Source organism: Aotus nancymaae, unplaced genomic scaffold, assembly GCF_030222135.1.
Source record: "Aotus nancymaae isolate 86718 unplaced genomic scaffold, 86718_ANA_hifiasm-v0.15.2.pri h1tg000049l, whole genome shotgun sequence".
NCBI classification, from domain to species: domain Eukaryota; kingdom Metazoa; phylum Chordata; class Mammalia; order Primates; family Aotidae; genus Aotus; species Aotus nancymaae.
Genome location: NW_026988463.1, coordinates 14,683,225 through 14,706,168, shown reverse-complemented (window position 1 = coordinate 14,706,168; position 22,944 = coordinate 14,683,225). Strand labels below are relative to the sequence as shown.

Sequence of the window (22,944 nt, the reverse complement as noted above, 5' to 3'; positions counted from 1 at the left end):
ACGGCCAGGTGCCCCGCTGCGGGCACGGCGTCTTGTAAAATGCCCAGCTCAGCAGTGGGCGCGGCAGGGTGCCTGCGCCATAGGATGGAGGGCGAGATCTGGACCGACAAGCGCCCAGAGAAGACCGTTTTGGACCGTGAAGACCGAAGAAATTCAAGCAGGAAGATGTGACAGGAAAGCCTCTTAGGAGGTGACAGCCATGCAGCCATGCGGGAAGTGGTCCCCAGGCAGTAAACAGTGCAAAGGCCCTGAGGCTGGACCTTGGTGTCTGGATAACAGGGAAGGCCTCCTTGGCTGATATGTGCCAGGGGGTAGAAAGATCTGTGAGTCAGAGGGGCTGCCATGTGGAATTTGGAGTTTGGTGTGGATGGGGGTCATTCACTGAGTCTGAATCGGGAGTTCCAAGGTCTGATTTATATTAAGTTATCTCCAGCTACTGTGCAGAGAATGGGCTGTAAGAGGGACAAGAGAAGCGGGGACACTAGCTAAAGTGGCTCTTCCATGGGTCTGTGTCATGTAGATTTACAAACCAGAGTATTAGCTCAGGCTGCCATGACAAAATACCCCAGACCAGGCAGCTTAGACAACAGGAATTTATTTTCTCTCTGTTTTTTGTTTCTTTTGAGATAGAGTTTTGCTGCTGTTGCCCAGGCTGGAGTGCAATGGCGCTATCTCGGTTCACTGCAACCTCCGCCTCCTGGGTTCAAGCGATTCTCCTGCCTCTCAGCCTCCCGGGTAGCTGGGATTACAGGCATGCACCACCACCACGCCCAGCTAATTTTGTATCTTTAGTGGAAACGGGGTTTCTCCATGTTGGTCAAGCCAGTCTCAGACTCCTGAGTCACCGCGCCCAACCTTTCTCACCGTTTTAGAGGCTGGAAGTCTAAGGTCCGGGTACTGGCAGGGCTGGTTTCTGGTGAGGCCTCTCATCCTGACATGCAAACAGCCTTCTTTTCACTGTGTCCTCATGCGGCCTTTTGTCTGTGAGCAGGAATCCCTAATTTGTCTTCCTTTCTTTTAAAAGGACTACAGTTTTATCAGATTAGGGCCCCACCCTGTGACTTCCAGTGAAGTCATTGGAAGTCACAGGGTGGGGCCCTAATCTCATAAAACTGTTGTCCTTTTAAGGACAATGACTGCCTAAAAGGCCCTATTCAAATAGTCATATTAGGGACCCTATGACTTCATTTAACCCTAATTACTTCCTAAAAGGCCCTATTCAAATAGTCATATAGGGTTAGGGCTTCAACATACGGACTGTGTTGGGCAGGTGTGGGGACTGGGAAGTGTTTCAGTCCGTAACACCTGCAGGTAACTGCAGCAACAGAAATATTGAAGGAGAACTGATGGGCTATGGTTTTAGGGAAGCTCCTCTAAGAAAAGGGTGGATTAGGCTGGGCATAGTGGCTCAGGCCTGTAATCCCAGCGCTTTGGGAGGCTGAGGGGAGTAGATCATGAGGTCAGGAGTTCATGGCCAACATGGTAAAACTATGTTTCTATTAAATTATCCAGGTATGGTGGTGGGCGCCTGTAATCTCAGCTACTGGGGAGGCCAAGGCAGGAGAATCACTTGAACTTGGGAGGCAGAGGTTGCAGCAAGCCGTGATTGCACCACTGGCACTCCAGGCTGGGTGACAGACCAAGACTCCATCTCAAAAACAAGGGGTAGATTCTTCTCATGGCCAGAGAACCCACCTCATCATTCAGGCCTCAGCTCCAACAGCCTCTCACGGAGAGGTCTTTCCTAACAGCCCATTTAAACGTTGCTCAGTAACACATAGCCCTATCTGATCTTACAGGCAGTCATTGTGATCTGAAATGACCTTGTCTAGTCCTGTTGCCAGAAGGCTCAGGAGGTCTCTGGATGCCTTTGAGACCCCAGCTCCAGCCAGTTTTCAGGTTCTTAACACCATGGAGAGAAAGAATTCAAGAATGAGTTAGAGTGAAGCAAAGGGCAAGAAGCTAAAAAAAAAAAAAAAAAAACCAGAATCATCTCACTCTATCACCAGGCTGGCATACAAAGGCAAAATCATGGCTGACTGTAGTCTTGATCTTCCAGGCTCAGGTGATTCCCCCACCTCAGCCTCCTGAATAGCTGTAGCTGGGACCTGGGACAATTTTTTTTTTTTTTTAGAGACAGGGTTTTGCCATGTTACCCACGCTGGTCCCAAACTCCTGGGGTCAAGCAGTCCCACCTCAACCTCCCAGAGTGCTGGGATTACAGATATATAAGACACTGCACCCAGCTGCAAGAAGCTTTTATTGCGAAGTGAATATATACATTTAAGAGAGAAGTGCACCAGCCACAGTGGCTCACGCCTGAAATCCTAGCACTTTGGGAGGCCAAGGCGGGCCGATCGCGAGGTCAAGGGATTGAGACCATCCTAGCCAAGATGGTGAAACCCCATCTCTACTAAAAATACAAAAATTCGCTGGGTGGTGGCATGAGCTGTAGTCCCAGCCACATGGGAGGCTGAGGCAGGAGAATCGCTTGAACCCAGGAAGCAGAGGGTGCAGTGAGCTGAGGATCACGCCACTGCACTCCATCCTGGCATCAGAGCCAGACTGTCTCAAAAACTTAAAAAAAAAAAAAGAGAGAGAGAGAAGTGCAGGCATGCCTGTGAAAATGAGTCTCTCATAACAGAGTTTGAGTTTCTAATTTTATGGGTGTTTTTTTTTTTTAATCACAAGATGGAATTATCATTAGGCTTTCTGGAAAAGGAGGGGATTTCAGGGACCTCCACCCCAGTTACTACTCCTTTTCTTCCTTATTTGGGTTTGCCTGGAAGAAACATGGACATGCCACCCTGGCTGAGTTTTGGCCATCCTCTTTCCCTTGGGTTTTCTGTTATCCTGTGGTTTCTTCGCCTAGTTCCTGTTTTAGCTGTTGTTTGGCTTTTTCCATCCTCCTTTGACCACCCAGTGCTGTTCCTGTCTCAGGCATTTGGGCTCTTGTTTGTGGTCTGCCTCCACCCCTACAGGAAAGCAGAGACCCTGTTACTTTTTTGTTTTTTCAAGACGGAGTTTTGCTCTTGTTGCCCAGGCTGGAGTGCAATGGCACAATCTTGGCTCACTGCAACCTCTGCCTCCTGGATTCAAGCAATTCTCCTGCCTCAGCCTCCCGAGTAGCTGGGATTACAGGTGTCCACCACCCTGCCTGGCTAATTTTTGTATTTTTAGTAGAGATGGGGTTTCACCATGTTGGCCAGGCTGATCTCAAACTTCTGACTTCAGGTGATCCGTCTGCCTCAGCCTCCCAAAGTGCCAGGATTACAGGTGTGAGTCACCCTGCCTGGCCCAGCCCGGCTTCTTTTGTCCTATATTCTCAGCACCTTGATAGTGCCTAGCACCCCTTAAATACTTCTGGAGTGGACGACTTAAGTGAGTTTAAGGCTAAGATCTGATTAGAAGCGTGAGTAGGAGATACCCTAATGCAATGGGGTAGGTAGAGAAGAAAAAGGCCTGGCACGGTGGCTCACACCTGTAATCTTAGCACTTTGGCAGGCCCCTGTAATCCCAGCTATTTGGAAGGCTGAGGCAGGAGAATCACTTGAACCTGAGAGATGGAGGTTGCAGTAAGCCAAGATCATGCCACTGCACTCCAGCCTGGGCAACAAAGGGAGACTCCCATCTCAAAAAAAAAAAAAAAAAAGCTCTTGTGATTGCTTTGGGTCCACCTGGATAATCTAAGATGGTCTCATCTCAAGATCGTAGCTTAATCACAACAGCAAACTCCCTTTTGCCAGGCAACAGGTTACTGGGGTTAGCATGTAGACATCTTTGGGGAGCCATTATTCTGCTTACCGCAGAGAGCAAAGTAAAGGACGTCTTTGTATGGGGGGGCCTGCTTCTTGGGATCCCATCTCCACCTCTTGTTGAGGTAATGACACTATGTATTCCCCGACCCCTGGCAGCACTGGGCACTATTGTGCTAAGGAAAATAGACTGAGTCATTCCTCAGGCTTCCACTCTAGTGAGAGAAATTTTCACTTTCTTCATTGGATATTACACTGATAGGTACACTCTCTAAGGACCTATCATATGCCCCATGCCTTGTGCAAGGCACCTGAGGCTACAAAGTTGGATAAGACAAGATTCCTGCTCTCAACCAGCCTACAGTCAGGTCGAGGGGACAGACTCTGTGCATCAGTGATTTTAGGGGTGGCCAGGGTAGGCACAGGAGTCTGTGGAGCCACCTAGGAGTGACCTCTTCAGTCTCTCCAGAAATATTTACAGAGCACTTGCTCTGTGCCAGATACTATTCTAGATGCATGGGATGTGTCAGTGTACAGAACCAAGATCATTATCCTCATGAAGTTTACATTCCAGGAGAGTGAAACAGACAACAAACAATGTAAGTAAATCACAGAGTGTGTTAGGGGATGCTAAAGAAAAAGTGGGGGTGGGCAGCAGCCAGGCACAGTGGCTCCACCTGTCATCCCAGCATTTTGGAAAGCTGAAGCAGAAGGATTGCTTGAGGCCAAGAGTTCAAAACTACTTTGGGCACCATGACGAGACAACATCTCTCCAAAAAAAAAAAAAAAGGCATGCGCCGACTTCCTCTTTTTCTGGCTGGAACCATGGAGGGTGTAGAAGAGAAGAAGAAGGTTCCTGCTGTGCCAGAAACCCTTAAGAAAAAGCGAAGGAATTTCGCAGAGCTGAAGATCAAGCGCCTGAGAAAGAAGTTTGCCCAAAAGATGCTTCGAAAGGCAAGGAGGAAGCTCATCTATGAAAAAGCGAAGCATTATCACAAGGAATATAGGCAGATGTACAGAACTGAAATTCGAATGGCGAGGATGGCAAGGGAAGCTGGCGACTTCTATGTACCTGCAGAACCCAAACTGGCGTTTGTCATCAGCATCATAGGTATCGATGGTGTGAGCCCAAAGGTCCGAAAGGTGTTGCAGCTTCTTCGCCTTCGTCAGATCTTCAATGGAAACTTTGTGAAGCTCAACGAGGCTGCACTTAACATGCTGAGGATTGTAGAGCCATATATTGCATCGGGGTACCCAAATCTGAAGTCAGTAAATGAACTAATCTACAAACGTGGTTATGGCAAAATCAAAAAGAAGCTAATTGCTTTGACAGGTAACGCTCTGATTGCTTGATCTCTTGGAAAATATGGCATCATCTGCATGGAGGATCTGATTCATGAGACCTATACTGTTGGAAAATGCTTCAAAGAAGCAAATAAATTCCTGTGGCCCTTTAAATTATCTTCTCCATGGGGTGGAATGAAGAAAAAGACCACCCATTTTGTAGAAGGTGGAGATGCAGGCAACAGGGAGGATCAGATCAACAGGCTTATTAGAAGAATAAACTGCCGGGCGCAGGGGCTCACGCCTGTAATCCCAGCACTTTGGGAGGCCGAGGCGGGTGGATCACGAGGTCAAGAGATCGAGACCATCCTGGTCAACATGGTGAAACCCCATCTCTACTAAAAATACAAAAAAATTAGCTGGGCATGGTGGTGATGGTGGTGCATGCCTGTAATCCCAGCTACTCAGGAGGCTGAGGCAGGAGAATTGCCTGAACCCAGGAGGCAGAGGTTGCGGTGAGCCGAGATCGGGCCATTGCACTCCAGCCTGGGTAACTAGAGCAAAACTCCGTCTCAAAAAAAAAAAAAAAAAAAAGAATAAACCAAGGTGTCTCCCATGATTATTTTTCTAACCTGGTCAGTTAATAAACAGTACCTGCTCTCAATTTAAAAAAAAAAAAAAAAGGCAGAAGAAGGGGAAAGACGTAGAAGCAATCGGTACTTAAAGATCTGACATAGATGTTAGATTGAGAAGGAGACAGGGTGGTTATCAATGAATGCTGTGAAGAAAAGACACCATAAAGGAGATGGTGACAGGCTATTCTGGGCACACTGCCTGTGGAGTAGCCCTCCTCTGCAAGGAGCAGGTTTTTGTTTTTTGTTTGTTTGTTTCATTTTTTAGATAAACATGTAATTTTGACCAGGCACAGTGGCTCACCTATAATCCCAGCAGTTTGGGAGGCTCAAGGTGGGCAGATCACCTGAGGTCAGGAGTTCAAGATCAACCTGGCCAACATAGCAAAACTCTACTAAAAATACAAAAATTAGCCAGGCATGGTGGTGCGTGCCTGTAATCCCGGCTACTCGGCAGTCTGAGGCAGGAGAATCACTTGAACCCGGGAGGCAGAGGTTGCAGTGAGTCTAGATTACACCACTGTACTCCAGCCTCTGTCTCAAAAAATAATTTTTTAATTAATTAAAGGAGATGGCGAGGAAGCCAAGTCATACAAAAGGGGTTGCAGATTCATTCCTGTAGGGGTCCAGCAGTGACCTAATGAGTGGAGCCTGCACTGGCGTCACTGGCACTCGGTAGACTGGAGAGCACTCTGCCCACACTAGCTAAGGTAACAACTGCTTCCCAGCCCTCTCCCTTGTTGCCCTGTGGTCTACAAATGCAGCTTTGCCAGAAATTCCAGGCATATTTAAAGATTATCCAGAAATCGGGATTTTATTACAACAAATATCCCTATTTTGAAAAGCTAAGTAGAAAAAAAAACACTATACAGTACAAATAAGGCATGTCCATAGGCAGCATTGAGCCCATGACACACCCACTTGCACCTTCTGTCTTAAAAACTAAAGATATGGATAGATCTTAGGACAGACCTTCTAGATCCATTGATGGAAGTTATGAGCTAGTCACCAGATATTGTAGCGAATGCCATAAAAAATACAGATGGGGTGGGCGGGTGCAGCAGGAATAAAAAAATACATAGATGGGGCTAGGTGGGGTGCCTTCCACCTGTAATCCCAGCACTCTGGGAGGCCAAGGTGGGTGATCACCTGAGGTTGGGGGTTTGAGACCAGCCAGACCAATATGGAGAAAACTTGTCACTACTAAAAATACAAAATTAGCCGGGCATGATGGCGTATGCCCGTACTCCCAGCTCCTCAGGAGGCTGAGGCAAGAGAATCTCTTGAACCCAGGATGCGGAGGTTGCTGTGAGCCGAGAACACACCATTGCACTCCAGCCTGGGCAACAAGAGCGAAACTCTGTCTCAAAAAAAAAAACAAAGAAAAAAAAGACAGGGCCTCTCTCAGTTGCCCAGGCTGAAATGCAATGGCCTGATCAATTACAGCTCACTGCAGCCTTAATCTCCTGGGCTTAAGCAGTGCTTCCACCTCAGACTCCTGAGTAGCTGGGACTGCAGGCACACACCACAGTCATTTTTAATTAAAAAAAAAAAAGAAAAGAAAACAAGGGCTGCTGTTTCCTTTGCTTTTGGTTTTACTTCGATATATTAGCTTTCGAGTTCAGCCTTCTTGCTCGCCTTGAATCCTCCACGCCTCTGCATGTCGTACCTGTTCGCAGGTGTATTAGGAGTCAGTATATAGGATTATTTCAGGTTGCCTTAGTTTTCCCTTCAGCTGGGCACCAAATTAAGTGTCTCAGTAAAATAACCCATCTCCTAGCACCAATCAAAAAAATTGGGAATTACTTCTTGGCCTATGCGGTCCCTGGATACCAGCTTCCACAGTGGCAGTTCAGCATTATGTACAAAGTTATCTGAGATTTTCAGCAGGAGCTGGCATGCACACATAGCAAAAGTGTCCGGTTTTTAAAAATATATTCACTGTGCTGGTTGCAGTGGCTCATACCTGTTATCCCAGCACTTTTGGAGGCCAAGGAAAGCAGGTCACTGTGGTCAGGTATTTAAGACCAGCCTGGCCAACATGATGAAACCCCATCTCTACTAAAAATACAAAAATTAGCCTGGCAGGGTGGTGGATGCCTGTAGTCCCAGCTACTCGGTGACTGAGGCAAGAGAATTACTTGAAACCAGGAGGGGGATGTTCAGTGAGCTGAGATTGTGGCAGTACACTCCAGCCTGGGCAACAGAGCAAGACTCCATCTCAAAAAAAAAAAAAAAGTACACACAAACACACACACACACATACACACAGGCACACACAACTTAAGTTCCTCCCAAAGGAAAAAGGTGTTTTGTATTGTGATAAACATAGTGACTCATTTAAGCTCTCCCAAATAAGTACAAGGTGAACATTTAAGATGTTATGAGTAGGTAAAGCAATTGTGGAAAAAGGGGCTTTCGAGTCTGGGAAGCCTGCAGGAGAGTCCTCACTCTTTACCCATCTGGGTGGCCCCAGGCAAGTATCTTTCAGAGACTTGAGTTCATCTTTAAATGTGGCTAATGATCCCTCTGGCACAGTGATGATTAAATAACATATATAAACCACCTGGCACAGAGACTGTTCAATAAATAGCAGATCCTTTTTTTTCCCCCCTCGCCTAGACTAGGGCACGTGGCACAATCACAGCTCACTGCAACCTCAGCCTCCTGGGGCTTAAGCAGCCTTCCCACTTCAGCCTTCTGAGCAGTGGTGACTACAGGCACCCACAACACCGTGCCCGGCTAATTTTTATATTTTTTGATAGAGACAGGGTTTTGCCATGTTGCCCAGGCTGGTCTCGAACTCCTGGGCTTAAGCAATCTGCCCACCTTGGCCTCCTAAAGTTCTGGGATTATAGGTGTGAGCCACCATGCCCACCCTAGGAGTTATTATACTTTCCGCTATGAATGGAGTAATCTTTCCAGCAGTAATCTTTGGAATAGGAAGGGGTACTTGCACGCATACCCCATCCCCAGAAATTGCAAGGCATGCTCCCCAGACCCCCGGGAGTGACTGCCTTGGAAGAAGATGTTCCTGACTGGGAGGATGGAGGGTCACAGATCCCTCAGGTGCGCTGAGGTGGAGAAATGGTCAGGAGTCTCTGCCTTAAAAATGAAGCTTAAGAGACACGCCCACCATCTGGGGGCCATTAGCACCATGTTACCTACTGAAATGAATTGACCACAGGACCAACCTCAAATAAGAACAAATAACAAAAATGACCTGTTTGCAAATATTACAGACCTGTACCAGGAAAGAAGTACCTTCCATTTTCCAGCACTCAAAATATGAAAGAAACATTTAGGAAAACATTTAGAAAAGAAACATTTAGTACTCAAAATGTGCTCAATCTTTGCCAAATGGCCTCAGGACACTTTGACAGGTCACATGCATTGAATTTTGTCAGTACTCCTGGAAATCTTAATGTGTTGCCTGCAAAGTTTAATATTACATTTCTGTTGAATAATCACTGTGAGACCGGGCACAGTAGCTCATGCCTGTAATTCCAGCACTTTCGGAGGCCAAGGTGGACAGATCACCTACGTCAGGAATTCGAGACCAGCCTGGCCAATATGGTGAAATCCTGTCTCTAAAAATATAAAAGTAGCCAGGCATGGTGGCGCATTTCTGTAATGCCAGCTACTTAAGAGTCTGAGGCAGGAGAATCACTTGAACCTGGGAGGCAGAGGTTGCAGTGAGCCAAGACTGCAACACTACACTTTAGCCTGGGCAACAAGAGCAAAACTCAGTCACAAAAAAAATTTTAAGAAAAATTAAACATGCTGTTTGAAGATTCCCAAACGTGGATTTGGGAAATGAACCATAGAATAGAAAGAAGCAAAAACACAGATTAAGGGAACCTGATACATTGGGGTGCAGGGTCTGAGACCTTTGTCTTTTTTTTTTTTTTTTTTAACCAGAGAGAGTCTTGCTCTGTCGCCAGGCTGGAATGCAGTGGCGTGATCTCAGCTCACTGAAACCTCTGCCTTCTGGGTTCAAGCGATTCTCCTGTGTCAGCCTCCCAAGTAGCTGGGATTACAGGTGTGTGCCACCACACCCAGCTAATTTTTGTATTTTTAGTCGAGACGGGGTTTCACCATCTTGGCCAGGAAGGTCTCCATCTCTTGACTGTGTGATCCGCCTGCCTCAGCCTCCCAAAGTGCGGGGATTACAGGAGTGAGCCACTGCACCCAGCTGACCTTTGTCTTTAAATATGCGAAATGTCAGGATATGCAAGTGATAACTTAAAACCTTAAAATCAGAAGACTATACCCCACTGACACCGCAGATTAAAAGATACTAATCACCTCAAAGGAAACTACTGTCAAGCTCCTTTAATTCAACTAATCAACAATATTATGCTAACTTCTTTTTTTTTTTAACATGTTCAAAGATCATAAATTTTACTCAGATTTTTATATCATTTGGCAGGGAGCCAAGGCATATTTGGAAATTCGCAGAAACCATAAACATAAAAAAATACATAAGTCTTCCGTTAAGTAACCACACAAATATTTCCAAGAACACATCCAAAGCCACGTTCCCTCTGGGAAGCTGTTATAAAATGTACTTAGCAGGCTGGGTGTGGTGGCTCATGCCTGTGATCCCAGCACTTTGGGAGGCCGAGGCAGTTGGATCACCTGAGGTCAGGGGTTCGAGACCAGCCTGGCCAACTTGGTGAAACACCGTCTCTACTAAAATTATAAAATTAGCTGGACGTGGTGGCACATGTCTGTAATCCCAGCTACTCGTGAGGCCGAGGCAGGAGAATCGCTTGAACCTGGGAGGCAGAGGCTGCAGTGAGCCGAGATTGCGCCACTGCACTCCAGCCGGGTGACAGAATGAGACTCCATCTCAAAAAAAAAAAAACAATGTACTTAGCCCAGACCTACCTCTGCTGTTCTAGATGGATTTGTAGGAAAATTTTAAATCAACAGATTTCTAAGACACATTTGCAAAAAAGGAATAAATGTGAATGTTAAATCAAAATCCTGGTAATCTGATAGTGCTATGAATGTGAACTGTCACAAAAAATTAATTAGAAGGACATGAAAACGAATAACCTCAGCCACCTCTGCTTCCTAACACCATTCATCCTTCAAGTGTAATATTTAAGGTATGTGCCTTCATTACAAAAGGTATTTCTGGCCAGGGGCAGTGGCTCACGCCTGTAATCCTAGCCGTTTGGGAGGGTGAGGTGGGAATAGCACCTGAGGTCAGGAGTTAGAGACCAGCCTGGCCAACATGGTGAAACCCCATGTCTACTAAAAATACAAAAAAATTAGTTGGGCGTGGTGGCGGGTGCCTGTAATTCCAGCTACTCGGGAGGCTGAGGCAGGAAAATCACTTGAACCTGGGAGGTGGAGGTTGCAGTGAGCTGAGATGGCGCCATTGCACTCCAGCCTTGGTGACAAGAGCGAGACTCCATCTCAAAAAGAAAACAAAAACAAAGGTATTTCTGTGAGCATGCACCACTGTAAGTGCATACGTGCAGAGAACTAAATATCCCAGCATGCACGTGTGTGTGTGTGTGTGTGTGTGTGTGTGTGTGTATGTAGGTTCCCTTTTGGAAGAAAAAGATAAAACCAAAATGTTCATATATGTTTATTTCATATACATTCATTATAAGATGGACTTAGAGCCAGTATTTTTTTTTTTCCAAAATATATACAACTAGGTTTTCAGTAGTCTTGGGTTCAGGGTAGATTTCTTAGTGCTTCTCAGTTCCAATGTTAGTTTTTTCCACCTCTTCTGCAGAATCAGTCAAGTCTTTTTTCCCAGCTTGGATCAGGGAAAGGATTTAGAATCTGCTAATTGGGCCAGGAACGGTGGGTCATGCCTGAAATCTCAGCACTGTGGGAGGCTGAGGTGGGTGGATGGTAAGGTCAGGAGTTTGAGACCAGCCTGACCAACGTGGTGAAACCCAGTCTCTGCCAAAAATACAAAAATTTGCCAGGTGTGGTGGCACTAGTTTGTAATCCCAACTACTCAGGAGGCCGACGCAGGAGAATTGCTTGAACCTGGGAGGTAGAGGTTGCAATGAGCCGAGATCTCACCACTGCATCCTAGCTTGGGGAACACAGTGAGACTCCATCTCAAAACATAATAAAATAAAATATGCTAATTTATCCACAGAACGTATGACAGTGGTTTGGCACCTTTTTTGCTAGGAGGATGTCAAAATCTGGCAATGAAGTTGCTCTAACCAGATTCGAACTAGAATATTATAGGTGAAATCTTACCAGAAGGAGCCCAAGTCTTAGTGATTCAAATACCCTTTGGGGGCCAGATCCCTTTCAAGCACTTCACTGGTATTTTCTTTCAAGGCGTTATGAGTGTACATGTCAAGAATTTTTTGGCTGGGCATAGTGGCTCACGCCTGTAATCCAAGTGCTTTGGGAGACCGAGGCAGGTGGATCACCTGAGATCAGGAGTTCAAGACCAACCTGGCCAACATGGTAAAACCCTATCTACTAAAAACACAAAAAAAATCAGCTGGGTTGGTGATGCAAGCCTGTAATCCCAGCTACCAGGGAGGCTGAGGCAGGAGAATCACTTGAACCCGGAAGGCAGAGGTTGCAGTGAGCTGAGATTGTACCACTGCACTCCAGCCTGGGCAACAGAGCAAGACTCCATCTCAAAAAAATGAAGAAAAAGAATTTTTTAGTTATAAGAGACTTTAAGTAGTGAGCTCTGATTAAACAAGGTTAGGGGGAAGAAAGGAAATTTATGAGCTCCTAGAACTTAATTGTCCAGGGCCGGGTACGGTGGCTCATGCCTGTAATCCCAGCACTTTGGGAGGCGGACAAGGGCAGATCAGGTCAGGAGATCGACACCATTCAGGCCAACATGGTGAAACCCCATCTCTACTAAAAATACAAAAATTAACTGGGCGTGGTGGCGGACACCTATAGTCTCAGCTACTCAGGAGGCTGAGGCAGGAGAATCACTTGAACCCGGGAGGCTGAGGCTGCAGTGAGCCAAGATCATGCCACTGCACTCCAGCCTGGCGACAGAGTGAGACTGCGTCTCAAAAAACAAACAAACAAACAAACAGAAAAACTTAATTGTCCAGGTAAGTCTGGTGTCAGTATCATCAGAAACTCAGGCATTCTCTCTCCATCTGTCAGTTCTGCTTTCCATTCTCAGGCTGACCCTCTCCTCGGGACAGTATAACTGCCAGCAGTTGCAGGCTTCAGCATTATTTTCTCAGCAACTCCCACAAAGCCTTGCTCTTACAAACATTTCCATAAATACCTGGACCTGACTCATTGGCCAGAACTGGGTCACACTGTTACCTGTGGAGGGTGTCCAGGTTCTTGACATTTTGAATAAAGAATTGGATGAAACACACAAACAAAGCAATGAAAGAAAAGCACAGATATTCTGAAAGGAAAGCACACACCACAGAGTGGGGAGCAGGTTAGAGGAAGTGGCTGAAGATTGCTGGTGACAGAATTTTCTAGGGTTTAAATACCCTTCAGAGGTTTACCATTGGTTCCTGGGTATGCCCTATGTAAATGAAGAGGATAAAGTGAAGTAACGAAGTTACTTATTTGGTATACACCCTTTGCAAATGAAGAGGATGTTTCCTGCTATAGCAGACATGAACTTACAAAGTTACTTACTTGGGCACAGAAAGTTGGGGTTTTGGCCAGCCGAAGTGGCTCACGCCTGTAATCCTAGTACTTCTGGAGGCCAAGGTGGGTGGATCACGAGGTCAGGAGTTCAACCAGCCTGGCCAACACGGTGAAACCCCATCTCTACTAAAAACACAAAAATTACAGATGCCTGTAATCCCAGCTAATTGGGAGACTGAGGCAGGAGAATTGCTTGAACCCAGGAGGTGGAGGTTGCAGTGAGCCAAGATCGGGCCACTGAACTGCATCTCAGACGAAAAAATGAAAGTTAGGGTTTTCCCCTTCTAGGAAGTTTTTTATTTTTATTATGTATGTGTTTATTTATTTTTCGAGACAGAGTCTCGCTTTGTTGCCCAGGATGGAGTGCAATGGCAGGATCTTGGCTCACTGCAACCTGTGCCTCCCAGGTTCAAGCGATTCTCCTGCCTCTGCCTCCCAAGTAGCTGGGACTACAGGTGCCCACCAGCACACTCAGCTGATTTTTATATTCTTTTTTTTTTTTTTTGAGACGGAGTTTCGCTCTTGTTACCCAGGCTGGAGTGCAATGGCGCGATCTCGGCTCACCGCAACCTCCGCCTCCTGGGTTCAGGCAATTCTCCTGCCTCAGCCTCCCGAGTAGCTGGGATTACAGGCACGTGCCACCATGCCCAGCTAATTTTTTGTATTAGTAGAGACGGGGTTTCACCATGTTGACCAGGATGGTCTCGATCTCTTGACCTCGTGATCCACCTGCCTCGGCCTCCCAAAGTGCTGGGATTACGGGCTTGAGCCACCACGCCCGGCTGATTTTTATATTCTTAATAGAGATGGGGTTTCACCATGTTGGCCAGGCTGGTCTCAAACTCCTCACCTCAGGTGATCCGCCCGCCTCGGCCTCCCAAAGTGCTGGGATTACAGGTGTGAGCCACTGCGCTCAGCCTAGTTCTAGGAAGTTTTTAGGTTCCCTGCCTCCAGACCTCATTCTCCTGCCTCAACATGACCATCCTGAATCAATCATCGAAGCAAGGCATGGCGGGTTATACAATTATGTTGTCAACAATTATGTTAAGGCCGGGAACGGTGGCTCATGCCAACACTTTTGAGGCCGAGATGGGTGGTTCACTTGAGGTTAGGAGTTCGAGATCAGCCTAACCAACACAACAAAACCCTGTCTCTACTAAAAGTACAAAAATTAGCCAGATGTGGTGGTAGGTACCTGTAATCCCAGCTACTCGGGAGCCTGAGACAGGAGAATCCCTTGAACCCGGATGAGGTGGAGGCTGCAGTGAGCCGAGATCACGCCATTGCACTCCAGCCTGGGGAATAGAATGAAATGGTGTCTCAAAAGGAAAAAAAAAAATCACCAACAACAAAAATTTTATTATACATTGATGACTTGGACCTAAATTACATACTCACCCCCAGAGCTAGGGAAAATGTCAATACTGCTAAAAAAAATATGGAAGGATAGCACCTCAAAGGAAAGATTCTGGTACGTGAAGAAGGTTCTGGCTGAACAGAACAGATCTCCAAAGCAGTGATTCTAGTAAGAGAAAATAACAAACCAACATAGAGCCTCTCTTCTTCCAATTCTCTACTTACCTAAGCAATCTCCTTCCCATTTCTGGCTTCAACTGTCATCTGCACTGTTTTTTGTTTGTTTTGAGATGGAGTTTCTCTCTTGTTGCCTAGGCTGGAGTGCAATGGTGTGATCTCAGCTCACTGCAACCTCTGCCTTCCCAGTTCAAGCTATTCTCCTGCCTTAGCCTCCCAAGTAGTTGGGATTACAGGCATGCACTACCACATCTGGCTAATTTTTAGTATTTTCGGTAGAGATGGGGTTTCTCCGTATTGGTCAGACTGGTCTCGAACTCCCGACCTCAGATGGTCTGCCTGCCTCGGCCTCCCAAAGTGCTGGGATTACAGGAGAGAGCCACCATGCCTGGCTGTCATCTGTACTCTTACATGTGTGTCTCTGGCCTGGATCTGTCCTCTAAAAGTCTCAACCCTACATGTTCAACTGTTTACTTCTCTCTCTCTCTCTCTTTTTTTTTTTTTTGAGACAGAGTCTCCTTCTGTTGCCCAGGCTGGAGTGCAGTGGCACTATCTCTTCTCACTGAGGCCTCTGCCTCCTGGGTGCAAGAGATTCTCCTGCCTCAGCCTCCCGAGTAGCTAGGATTACAGGTACATTCCACCATGCCCAGCTAATTTTTGTATTTTTAGTAAAGGTGGGTTTTCACCATGTTGGTCAGGCTGCTTTCTAACTCCTGACCTCGTGATTTCGCCCGCCTCGGCCTCCCAAAGTGCTGGGATTACAGGCATGAGCCACCACACCCGGTGCCTACTTATCTCTTTTTGGATATCTCAGAGGCATTGCTAACACAGCATGTCCAAAATTGAACTCAAGACTTCCCCTTCTTTGGGTGACATTTTCTTAGGGAAATCTTCCCTAACTTTCCTGAGGAGGTCCCCAGAAGAGGCACTCATGGCATTGGGTACCTCCCTCTGAGCACAAGTGTCAAGTTTCATTTGTTTGTATAATTGATTTAGTTTTGCCTCCCTATCTAGACTATAAGCTCCTGAAGGCAGGGGCTATAACTTGTGTTCTAAACTTTATATCTCATAGTGACCAGAACATAGATGTTCAATATAAAATTTTATTGACTACATTAGTGTTTATTGATGCATATCTATACATCTATTTACTGAAAACCATTTTTCTTTCTTTCTTTCTTTCTTTTTTTTTTTTTTGAGACAGAGTTTCGCTCTTGTTGCCCAGGCTGGAGTGCAGTGGTGCAATGTCGGCTCACTGCAACCTCTGCCTACCAGATTCAAGCGATTCTCCTGATTCAGCCTCCTGAGTTGCTGGGATTACAGGCACTCACCACTACACCTGGCTAATTTCGTATTTTTAGTAGAGACAGAGTTTCTCTGTGTTGGTCAGGCTGGTCTCGAACTCCTGACCTCAGGTGATCTGCCTGCCTCGGCCTCACAAAGTACTGGGATTACAGGCGTGAACCACCATGCCCAGTTACCATTTTTCATTCCTATATACAAATACTCTGTAAAAATGAAAAGTTTGCTAATGAGAAATAATCCAAAAGACAGGAGGCCGGATGGTTGACGGAAGGTGGTAAGAAGCTGATTATGAACATTGTTCCTTGAGGCCAGGCATGGTGGCTCACGCCCGTAATCCCAGCACTTTGGGAGGCCCAGGCAGGCAGATCATCTAAGGTCAGAAGTTCGAGACCAGCCAGGCCAACATGATGAAAACCCCATCTCTACTAAAAATGCAAAAATTAGCCAGATGTAGTGGCGAATCCCTGTTGTCCCAGCTACTCGGGAGGCTGAGATAGGAGAATTGCTTGAACCCTGGAGGCAGAGGCTGCAGTGAGCCAATATCTTTCCAGTACACTCCAGTATGGGTGACAGAGTGAGACCCCATCTGAAAAAAAAAAAAAAAAAAAAAGATTTCCATGCGATGTGAAGGCTTTTGGAAGACATGGATGTCAAAAAGAATGCATGCGACATTTTGTATTTAGTTATGAAAATCAAGCATTTGTTAAATAACATGTATGTCACGATTAAGATGTCAGGGTGAGAGACGTGATCAGCTCAGGAGAAAGTAAAGCAGAAGATAGGATAATAAGTGATCGCTGATAAGATCAGAGAAAAGGCCAGGAAACAATATGCAGAACTGAGGAAGGAAGAATAGACAATAAGATCTAATCAGGGTGGGCCCCATGGCTCACATCTGTAATCCCAGCTACTCGGGAGGCTGAGGCAAGAGAATTGCTTGAACCTGGGAGGTGGAGGTTGCAGTGAGTGAGCTGAGATCACATCACTGCACTCCAGCCTGGGCCAGAGAGCAAGACTCTGTCTCCAAAAAAAAAAGATATAATCAGGCAGGAAACAAACCTTCCCTCAAGGAAGCCAGAGCTGAGGAAAGTTAAATGTGTTTACAAACAAAGCGGCAGTTCTGCCGGTAAATTTTGGGTATGCAGTTTTTAAAACCACAGTTTAGGGGGGAAAAAAAGCAATAGCGCTGAAAATTATTTGCCTTATTAAGGCAATTAAATGAATTTTTTTTTTTGAGATGGAGTCTCTATCACCTAGATTGGAGTGCAAAAATGCCTCATGAAGGCAATTCAATGAATTTTTTTTTTTTTTTTTGAGATGGAGTCTCACTCTGTCACCTAGGCTGGAGTGCAAGATCTTGGCTCACTGCAACCTCCACCTCTCGGGTTCAAGCGATTCTCCTGCCTCAGCCTCCTGAATAGATGGAATTACAGGAGCTGCCACCACGACTGGCTAATTTTTGTATTTTTAGTAGAGACGGGGTTTCGCCATTTTGGCCAGGCTAGTCTCGAACTCCTGATCTCAGGTCCTCCACACACCTAGGCCTCCCAAAGTGCTAGGATTCAGGATTCAGCCACTGAATCCTGCTGAGCTTGTTAAGAATCTAATTCAAGCCCAGGTGGCTCAAGCCAGTAGTCTCAGCACTTTGGGAGGCCGAGGTGGGCGGATCACGAGGTCAGGAGTTCAAGACCAGCCAGGCCAACATAGTGAAATCCCGTCTCTATTAAACAATACAAAAATTAGCCAGGCATGGTGGTGGGCACCTGTAACCCCAGCTAATCAGGAGGCTGAGGCAGGAGAATTGCTTGAACATGGGAGGCGGAGGTTGCAGTGAGCCGAGATGGGGCCATTGCACTCCAGCCTGGGTGACAGAGTGAGACACTCTCAAAAAAAAAAAAAAAAACCTAATTCAGGACTGGGTGGACTGGGTGCAGTGGCTCATGACTGTAATCCCAGCACTTTGGAAGGCTGAGGTGGGCGGATCATCTAAGGTCAGGAGTTCGAGACTGGCCTGGCGAACATGGTGAAATGTTGTCTCTACTACTAAAAACAAATCAGCTGGGCGTGGTGGTGGGTGCATGTAATCCCGGCTACTTGGGCAGCTGAGGCAGAAGAATCACTTGAACCTGGGAGGCGGAGATTGTACTGAGCCAAGATTGAACCACTGCACCCCAGCCTGGGTGACAAGAGACACCATCACAAAAAAAAAAAAAAAGAAGAAGAAGAAAGAAAAGAAAAAGGTAAAGAATCTGGCCAGTCGTGGTGGCTCACACCTGTAATCCTGCAGTTTGAGAGGTTGGGGTGGGCGGATTACCTGAGATCAGGAGTTCGAGGCCAGCTTGGACATCATGATAAAACCCTGGCTCTACTAAAAATACAAAATTAGCCAGGCAAGGTGGCCCACGCCTGTACTCCAACAGAGTAATCTCCAGCTTCTCAGGAGGCTGAGGCAGGAGAATCACTTGAACCCAGGAGGCAGGGGTTGCAGTGAGCCAAGATCATGCCACTGCACTCCAGCCTGGGTGACAGAGTGAGACTCCGTCTTAAAAATATAAAAGAAAAAGAATCTAATTTGGTAGGTTTAGGTAAAGGCCTGAGGTTTTGCACTTCTTATAAATTCTGCTGCTCCAGGAACCACACTTTGAGAAGTGACATTCCTCTAGAGAATGTCTCATTTGCCACCTTTAAATGCTAGTCCTTTTCTTATGGTTTCTGTATTTTCACCTATAAAAGAATTAGATAAACTTGGCATGGTGGCTCATGCCTATAATCCCAGCACTGTGGGAGAGGCCGAGGCGGGTGGATTGCTTGAGGTCAGGAGTTCAAGACCAGCCTGACCAACATGGTGAAACCTCGTCTCTATTAAAAATACAAAAATTAGCTGGGCATGGTAGCGGGTGCCTGTAATCCCAGTTACTTGGGAGGCTGAGGCAGGAGAATCGCTTGAACCAGGATGGTGGAGGTTGCAGTGAGCCAAGATCTCACCATTGCACTCCAGCCTGGGCAGCAAAGCGAGACTCCATCTCAAAAAAATAAATAAATAAATAAAATAAAGGATAAGGTATTGGGATTTTACAGTGCTTCCAATCAGAAAAACAGCAATGGTTAAAAATGGCAGTTTAAAAAAAGCCACATCTAGCCAGGCGCGTGGCTCACACCTGTAATCCCAGCACTTTGGGAGGCCGAGGCAGGTGGATCACCTTGAGATCAGGAATTCGAGAGCAGTTTGGCCAACATAACGAAACTCCATCTCTATGAAAAATACAAAAATTAGCCAGGTGTGATGGTGGGCACCTGTAATCCCAGCTACTGGGGGGCTGAGGCAGGAGAATCGCTTAGACCTGGGAGGCGGAGGTTGCAGTGAGCCAAGATTGTGCCACTTCACTTCAGCCTGGGAAACAGAGCCAGACTCCAGCTAAAAAAAAAAAAAAAAAATAGCCACGTCCTTTCTTCACGAGAACTCTTCTTGCTCTGGGGGCGTGGGGGGCGGGGAGGCAGGGGTTGTGCGTTTCAGAGGGCTATAATAGACCACTATTGCCATCTTGTGGTTAATTCTTATCATTACAACTACATTTTGGGGTCCCTTTCAAATGTAAAATTAGAAAAACGAACATTGAGTATTCTGTTTCATTTACATAGTTTTGTAAAACTATTTAAAATGTGTTTAACTTTTTATTTTGAGATGATTATAGATTCATAGGAGGGTCCCAATAAATGTATAAGGAAGTTCAGCTCCTCCCAGGTTCAAGTGATTCTCCCGCCTCAGCCTCCTGTGTAGCTGGGATTACAGGTGCCTCCCACCATGCCTGGCTAATTTTTGTATTTTTAGTAGAGACAGGGTTTCACCATGTTGGCCAGGATGGTCTTGAACTCCTGACCTCAGGGGATCTACCCTCCTTGGCCTCCCAAAGTTCTGGGATTACAGGCATGAGCCACTGCACCTGGCCTTTTTTTTTTTTTTTTTTTTTTTTTTGAGACAGAGTCTTGCTCTGTTACCGGGCTCCAGGCTGGAGTGCAGTGGCACAATCTCAGCTCAGTGCAACCTCCGCCTCCCGGGTTCAAGCAGTTGTTCTCCTGCCTCAGCCTCCCGGGTAGCTGGGACTACAGGCTCAAGCCACCACGCCCAGCTAATTCTTTTGTATTTTTAGTAGAGACGGGGTTTCACCATGTTGGCCAGGATGGTCTCGATCTCTTGACCTCGTGATCCGCCCACCTCGGCCTCCCAAAGTGCTGGGATTACAGGCTTGAGCCACCGCACCCGGCCTCTTTTTTAAAAAAAAAAAAAAAACCAAGGTTTAGCTCTTTTGTCCAGACTGGAGTGCAGTGGGACAATCTTAACCTCTCAGGCTCAAGTGATCCTCCCACCTCTGCCTTCCAAGTAGCTGGACCACAGGCATGTGCCATCATGCCTGGCTACGTTTTTCTTTTTGTTGTTGTTTTTTTGAGATGGAGTCTTGCTCTGTTACCCAGGCTGGAGTACAATAGTGTGATCTAGGCTCATTGCAACCTCCGCCTCCCGTGTTCAAGAGATTCTCTCACCTCTGCCGCCCAGGTAGCTGGGATTACAGGCATGCGCCATCATGCCTGGACGATTTTTGTATTTTTAGTAGGGACGAGGTTTCACCATGTTGAAAAGGCTGGTTTCAAACTCTTGAGCTCAAGTGATCCACCCACCTTGGCTTCCCAAAGTGCTGGGATTACAGGTGTGAGCCACCGTGCCCGGCCTATTTTGTATTTTTCAGAGACAGACTTTTGCCATGTTACCCAGGCTAGTCTGGAACTCCTGAGTTCAAGCAATCTCCTGCCTTGGCCTCCCAAAGTGCTGGGATTACAGGCATGAGGCACCACGCCCAGCCTCAATTCTGACACTACCTACCTGGATGTAGCATCGGGTTGCACAAACTGAGGGCTCAGTCACACACTATAGCCCTCTCCCTTCCCACCAGTCACAAATTTCAGCCTCCAGAACCTCTGACTTGTTTCAAGTTGGGGTTCTCACGACCTTCTCTTTGGGTTCATTTAATTTGCTAGTGCAGCTTGCAGAATCCAGGGAAACACATTTACTGGCTTATTATGAAGGATGTTACCAGGCAGGAGATGGTGACTCACGCCTGTAATTCTAGCGCTTTGGGAGGCCAAGGCAGGCAGATCACCTGAGGTCAGGAGTTCAAGACCAGCCTGGCCAACATGGCGAAACCCTGTCTCTACTAAAAATGCAAACGTTAGTTGGGTGTGAAATTACACCACTGCACTCCAGCCTGGGCTACAGAGTGTCTGTCTAAAAAAAAAAAAAAAGGATGTTACTGGTTACCACTTTGGGAGACCAAGGCAGGTGGATCACTTGAGGTCAGGAGTTCAAGACCAGCCTGGCCAACATGATGAAACCCTGTCTCTACTAAAAATCCAAAAAGTAGCCAGCCATGGTGATGGCCACCTGTAATCCCAGCACTTTGGGAGGCTGAGGTGGGCAAATCACTCAAGGTCAGGAGTTCGAGACCAGCCTGGACACCATGGTGAAATCCCCTCTCTACGAAAAATACAAAAATTAGCCAGGTGTGGTGGCACACACCTGTAATCCGAGCTACTTAGGAGGTTGAGGCAGGGGAATCACTTGAACTTGGGAGGCGGAGGTTGCAGTGAGCCGAGATTGCGCCATTGCACTCCAGCCTGGGTGACAGACTGAAACTCCGTCTCAAAAAAAAAAAAAAGAGTAGCATGTTTATACACAGCAGGGACAGAAGAGGTCTTTACCCAGGGGAGGTGGCTGGGCAAAGCGACGGAGCAGTAGTGTACTCTAACTAGTATTATAAGGAAAATGGCTGAGAAAATTGCTGGACTGAGGATTTCTAGCCATATTTACTCTCCTGATGATGTCCTAAGCTTCGGCCGTGCATAGACTAGTCAGCTTCCGGAGTGACCAGAGCGGGACTGTTGTCGTCCTTGACGGCAACTCGGTCGCGCCGTAGGATTAGCTGGCTCGGATGGTCTGGGTCCAGTTGGCTGGTCCACTTTTCTAGGGCTGCCGGCTTCAGCCGACTGTGGTGGCTCCAAGACATGATTCCCACAACACTTCCAGGATAGATGGCAGAATCTCCTCTGAAGTGGGGGTATTGTGACCTGCAATCAAAGTAGGTCAAGCAACGTTCCTTCTTGCAGTGTATGGGGTAGAGCCCCTTGCGAAATGGGAGTAATGTGACCTGCTGTCAGACAAGGTCCGTCACATTATTTCTTTATAGCCAACTCCAAGACGCAAGGTGAGAGAAGATTCTTGCCTTGGGGTGAAAAAGGGCAGGAGAAAATCAGGGAGGTTGTTCCCCGAGGCCTGGTTCAGAAATCTTGGCTCACCGCAACCTCTGCATCCCAGGTTCAAGCAGTTATTGTGACCGTCTCAGCCTCCTGAGTAGCTGACACCATGCCCGGCTAGTTTTCGTATTTTTAGTAGCAATGGGGTTTCACCATGTTTCTCAGGCTGGTCTTGAACTCTTGGCCTCAAGTGATCCACCCACCTCGGCCTCCCAAAATGTGGGGATTACAGACATGAGCCACCACACCTGGCCTACATGGAATTTTTTTTTTTTAAGACAGAGACTCACTCTGTCACCCAGGCTGGAGCACAATGACATGATCTCCGCTCACTGCAACCGCCGCCTCCCAGGTCAAGTGATTCTCCCATTTCAGCCTCCCAAGTAGCTGGGATTACAGGCATGCACCACCATACCCAGAAAATTTTTTATTTTTAGTAGAGACGTGGTTTCATCACGTTGGTCAGGCTGGTCTCGAACTCCTTCCCTAAG

The 22,944-nt window shown here is 46.8% G+C and overlaps 1 pseudogene; it reads left to right on the top strand.

Annotated features, from left to right (window-relative positions):
- The first annotated feature begins 1,102 nt into the window (after positions 1-1,102).
- On the top strand, positions 1,103-5,548 carry LOC135269025 (large ribosomal subunit protein uL30-like; annotated as a pseudogene).
- The last annotated feature ends 17,396 nt before the right edge of the window (positions 5,549-22,944 follow it).